Source organism: Haematobia irritans, chromosome 2 (assembly GCF_050003625.1).
Source record: "Haematobia irritans isolate KBUSLIRL chromosome 2, ASM5000362v1, whole genome shotgun sequence".
NCBI classification, from domain to species: Eukaryota; Metazoa; Arthropoda; class Insecta; order Diptera; family Muscidae; genus Haematobia; species Haematobia irritans.
In genome coordinates, this window is record NC_134398.1 from 113,127,212 (window position 1) to 113,133,290 (window position 6,079).

Genomic DNA, 6,079 nt, shown 5'->3' on the forward strand with positions numbered 1-6,079 from the left:
GATACCAGCTTCACGATACCGGACTTTGGCTGAGAGTTTACCACGAAGATTGACCGGAGTTATTAAAAATAAGGGTTACCCAACGAAATACTAAATTTATGTATTATTGTTTCTACACTGTTAGAAAAATATGTTTTTCATATGTTCCGATATAAACAAAAAGTGTTTCGGGCACAATTTTAAAACACAATATATTTAAGTGCACACATGTTATGTTCCTAAACTAACACTAAATGTTTGGGACATCTATGTTAATATGTTAGAATATATTATATTTGGGGCATGAATGTTTCATAAAAATCATATGTGTGAATGCAAACATATATAAATTTACAAATTTCGACTAAACATAAATATGTTGTGATATTTTATTCAAAGCGACAGAGAGAGTATAGAGAAAGAAATAGAGATGGAAACCGGGAGAGTTGACGAAAGATATCAACATAACACAGCGAAAGAATCAAAAGAGAACAATTTCTGTGAAACCGCTTGTATGTTGTTTCGGAAAACTGTTTTTGATAAGGCCAAAAATTTGATATGCTTAAGTCTAAATATTATTTAATTTGAATAAAGAGAATAGACATTTGAAAAACAAACAGCATATGTTTTCGCCGTGAGAGCAGCATTTTATGTATGTGTAGACATGTGCTTTGTTTATCATTTTGGCATTATGGGCACAATTGTTTTCTTGGTTCGTTAAAAGAAATCAGGGGTCTTCATAAAAATAACGAAAGGGCACTATACTCTTTTTAGAGTTGGGACAGTAAAATGAAATAAGGAGGAAATAGTGAAAAATTACACAGTACACCCAGAAAAAAGTGACCCCTTCTTTAAGTTAAAATGAACTCATTGTGAAGAAAGTTGAACTTCGTATAGCGCCAAAGACATTTTTATTCGTTTGAACGATGTGATTTTCGTAGAAATTAGGAATAATGCATTCCATATATTAGTTAACATTTTCCTATATTTATATACCACTATACTACAGAATGAAAAAATTTAACTAATTTGAATTCATATATGGAATGATTTTATTGAAATTTTTTCATTCATTTCGACAAATCTTACACATTTGTGGTAAAATTTTTACTTCATAATTAGAACTGCTTACCTTCGTTTTTAAATACAATTTTATTTATTTCTATAAGCAATTTTATCTTCAATAAAAGACATGTTTTATTAATATATTGAATATATTTATTAAGAATCAACAGCATCGAATCTCTTTGAAATATTAATTTATTATTCCACTATTTCCAATTTCCGTGTGATATTATCAACTGTAAAACGCACTTTTTCTTCTTCTTGTACTTTTCACTTTTAATAAGTTGCTGCCTAACGATTTTGTCCTCCTTTTACAATTTCAATACCTACAAATATAAAAAATCATAAAACATTTTAGTTGCAAAAGGTTATGGCGTTTTCTTTTCTTATGAAAAATGCGCACTTTTTTTGCATTTTGGCCGGAAAATGTACTTTTTAGGTTCTTTTCTAAAAAAACAGGCAAAAGTGCGAAAAGGCTTCGAATTCTGTTGTGAAAATAGTGCCACGCATAGAGGCAAATTACGGGCATTTTCAGCACTGCTAACAAACGAGAGTGCTGCGATTGCCCTGTTTCCTTCTTTGAATTCTTTTCTGCCCGCTGAAATGATAGCATTTTTTTAGGTTGCTGGTAACATTTTAAAAATGCGCATTCTGTACAGACAAAATGACGGCAAAGCACTTTTTTCAGAAAAGAAAACACCATTAGCGTCACTGAATATTACCTGATAATTGAAGATTCCAAAATGAAGACAAATGAAAGGGTTGTTATTCTGCTTGTGTTTTCTTTCTTTATACACTATCACGAACATTGATAGATTTATTAAAAAAAAACGAAAATTTTTCTCACTAATTTAAAATAACAAATATTTTATATATTTTATTTATTATATTATTTTACCATATTATTTTTTAACAATCTCTCCGTATGCCAAAACAACGCGATTCCAACTAAAAAAACAACCGACGCGCAAATATATCGATTACACCCACGCGCAAACACATCGATTACGATGACAGGTATCGATTACAGGTAGACAATAGAAATTTAGGAAAATTTCCTATATTCTAACAAGTGTGTTTCCTTAAGTGTTGAAAGGATTGCATACTTCTTAGTACGAATGAACTAAAATATTTTTCTATGCCAAGTGTTGTTCGTATGTATGAAAAACTTTCTATTATAAAGGAAGTCGCAATTATCATTTTATAAGAAATTTTACTAATTTTGAGGAAACTTGGTTTTAGTTCGGTTTTTGTTTATTTTTACGAATGCTTTGTTATCGGTGAATAAAATTTTCTTTTTCAGTAGTAAATTCTTATACCCAGCGAAGAAAATAGTATGAGTAAAATTCCATGCCTTATTCTAGTTAATGAACTATTCCTAACTGCTTACAGTTTTTTTACTGAAACGAGTAAATTTTATCATTTTTCACAAAAATTTACCTTAATGGAAATAAAATGGATAAACTATATTGATGAAAATTTTTTCCTTTAGTTCCGAAGGCACTTTTTTTCTGGGTGTATTTTGCAGAAAATTTGGAATAAAATTGAATTTTCGTTTTCGTTTCTAATTATATGACAACTACAATTTTGGATTTAAGAAGCAACTGTAATAAGCCATGTTCGGAAATAAGACAAAACATAGAACAAACGGCTGGGATATGTAAGATAAAGTGGTATCTATAATATGTATTGCATATTTACTGTAATTTTGGTCTAAAGTAGCTACACCGAAAAAAAAGTTTACTATTGTTTACGAAAAATGAACTAACCCATAGTAAGAATGACCATGATTTGGCGCCAAAGATTTTTTTTCATCTAGATAAGTTCATGATTTTCTTATAAATAAGTTTATGTATTGCATCGTATTTTAGTTCATTCTTACTACGCTGTGGGAAGAATGTACTTACACTCATTCAAAATATTCCTGCTATCCGGAAAAATGAACAAGTTTTTGGGAATCCTATATTTAGAAATTGGTTTCAAATAAACTGTTTATCAGTATAATTTTCAAAGAAGTAAATAAATTGAGGAATTAAAGGTACAACAAGCCTGTATACAACTAAGAAATTTTTCGTACAATATAAGACAATTTTTCATAACTACCAGTATTTTATTTCAAAAAATTATTATTATATTACATAAAACTATGGCTTATGATATACAATAAAAGAAATGTTTTTATTCGTACGCTGTATGCTGTTACTTTTCGGTAGTTAGTAATTGCTTCTTCAAAAGAGTAATATTCTATGTTAGTAGAATGAAACTAATTAATATCAATTTCCAATTTTTATCCATATGAAAGATATATGCCATAAGTTGCTATTTTCATTTCATTTTTGTCCAATTTCACCGATTTCGCTAGTTTTTGTTGTGTGGATTTGCGTCATAAGCCTCTGAAGTTAAAAAGGTATATAAAATATAAAAATATTATCAAATTCTATGGTATTTTGATCTTTAACTTACAAGAGAATTTTCTTAGAGCAAATAGGGATATCAGCTTAGTTAGCATTAAACAGTAAGAAGATTCCAAAAAATACCATTAGATTTGCTGTCATCCTACAAATGAAAATTATTTTTAATAAATAGAAATTTTGGCTTTATTACAAATGGACGAAAAACTTACCACATTGAAAAAAATCATCCAATTACTACATTAGTGGAATCATATCCATGCACAAATGGGACATTTTTGAAATCCTTCTCAGAATATAAATGAAATAAAAATATTATAAAATTAGATATAATTTCCACTTGTCAATATAGCATTTAGTATTTATGGTGGATATTAAGTTCGAGTTTAGTGGCTAAAATCCCAATTTTTCATGATTAGTTTTCTTTAGAAATACATGGGAACAAAATTGAACCGTTTTTGTGTTCATTTAAAATTTATATCAAATTTTTAGTAATTTGAGGTCGCTGAATCCAAATTTACACTTATTTTTTTAAGAGCTCGACTTTTTGAGATATACGGTTATGTTCAAAATTAAGGCACTTCCGCTATATATATTGGAATAACTTTAAAACGATTCATCATATTAAATTAAAACAAGTATATACGGCCGTAAGTTCGGCCAGGCCGAAGCTTATGTACCCTCCATCATGGATTGCGTAGAAACTTCTTCTAAACACTGCCATCCACAATCGAATTACTTAAGTTTCGGTAACGCTTGCCGATGGCAAGGTATCTGAAAACCTCCTAACACCATCTTCTAAATTGTATGTCCATACGTGGAATATATTAAATCAAAAAAGATCGATCCAATACGTATATAATTCAGTTTGACAAAGTAGACATAAAATTTTGACAAAATTTTCTACAGAAAGAAAATATTAAACAATTTTCTATGGAAATAAAATTTTCACAAATTTTTCTATAGAAATAAAAATTTTGACAAAATTTTCCATAGAAAGAAAATTTTGACAAAAATTTCTACAGAAATAAAATTTTAACAAAATTTTCTATAGAAATAAACTTTTGACAAAATTTTCTATAGAAATAAAATCTTGGTCGATTATCTTTGGCTCGAGCGGCAACTATGATTATGAACCGAATAAAATTTGAAATTTTCTATAGAAATAAAATTTTGACAAAATTTTCTATAGAAATAAAATTTTGACAATAATGAAAATTTTATTATGAACCGAATAAAATTTTAGCAAAATTTTCTCTAGAAATAATATTTTGACAACATTTTCTATAGAAATAAAATTTTGATAGATTATTTTTGGCTCTAGTGGCAACCATGATTATGAACCGATATGGACCAATTTTTGTGTGATTGGACCAATTTTGGTATGGTTGTTAGCGACCATATACTAACACCACGTTCCTACTTTGAACCGGTTCGGATGAATTTTGCTTCCAAGAGGCTCCGGAGGTCAAATCTGGAGAAAGTTTTATATGGGGCTATATATAATTAAGGACCGATATGGACCATGTTCCAAATTACAACCGGATTGGATGAAATTTGCTTCTCTTGAAGACTTCGCAAGCCAAATCTGGGGATCGGTTTATATGGGGGCTATATATAATTATGAACCGATGTGGACCAATTTTTGCACGGTTGTTAGAGACCATATATACCAATATCATGTACCAAATTTCAGGCGTATCGGATAAAATTTGCTTCTCTTTGAGGCTCCGCAACCCAAATCTGGGGATCGGTTTATATGGGCGCTATATATAATTATGGACCGATGTGGACCAATTTTTGCACGGTTGTTAGAGACCATATACCAACATCATGTACCAAATTTCAGCCGGATCGGATGAAATTTGCTTCTCTTTGAGGCTCCGCAAGCCATAATCTGGGGATCGGTTTATATGGGGGCTATATATAATTATGAACCGATGTGGACCAATTTTTGCACGGTTGTTAGAGACCATATATACCAATATCATGTACCAAATTTCAGGCGTATCGGATAAAATTTGCTTCTCTTTGAGGCTCCGCAACCCAAATCTGGGGATCGGTTTATATGGGCGCTATATATAATTATGGACCGATGTGGACCAATTTTTGCACGGTTGTTAGAGACCATATACCAACATCATGTACCAAATTTCAGCCGGATCGGATGAAATTTGCTTCTCTTTGAGGCTCCGCAAGCCATAATCTGGGGATCGGTTTATATGGGGGCTATATATAATTATGGACCAATGTGGACCAATTTTTGCACGATTGTTAGAGACCATATACCAACACCATGTACCAAATTTCAGCCGGATCGGATGAAATATGCTTCTCTTAGAGGCTCCACTAGCCAAATCTGGGGATCGGTTTATATGGGGGCTATATATAATTAAGGACCGATATGGACCACTTTTTGCATGGTTGTTAGAGACCATATGCCAACATCATGTACCAAATTTCAGCCGGATCGGATGAAATTTTCTTCTCTTTGAGGCTCCGCAAGCCAAATCTGGGGATCGGTTTATATGGGGGCTATATATAATTATGGACCGATGGGAACCAATTTTTGCATGGTTGTTAGAGACCATATATCAACACCATGTACCAAATTTCAGCCGGAT

General features: G+C 31.1%; 1 long non-coding RNA gene across 2 annotated transcripts; it reads right to left on the bottom strand.

Annotated features, from left to right (window-relative positions):
* Positions 1-2,979: 2,979 nt before the first annotated feature.
* Positions 2,980-4,038, bottom strand: LOC142223820 (uncharacterized). 2 transcript variants are annotated; one of them, XR_012718915.1, is made up of 3 exons: positions 3,668-4,038; positions 3,508-3,600; positions 2,980-3,437 (listed from the first exon to the last, which is right to left on the bottom strand). It is a non-coding gene; the product is annotated as an uncharacterized LOC142223820 (long non-coding RNA). The 2 variants fall into 2 exon arrangements; XR_012718914.1 differs by having other exon boundaries at positions 2,980-3,600.
* Between the last annotated feature and the right edge of the window lie 2,041 nt (positions 4,039-6,079).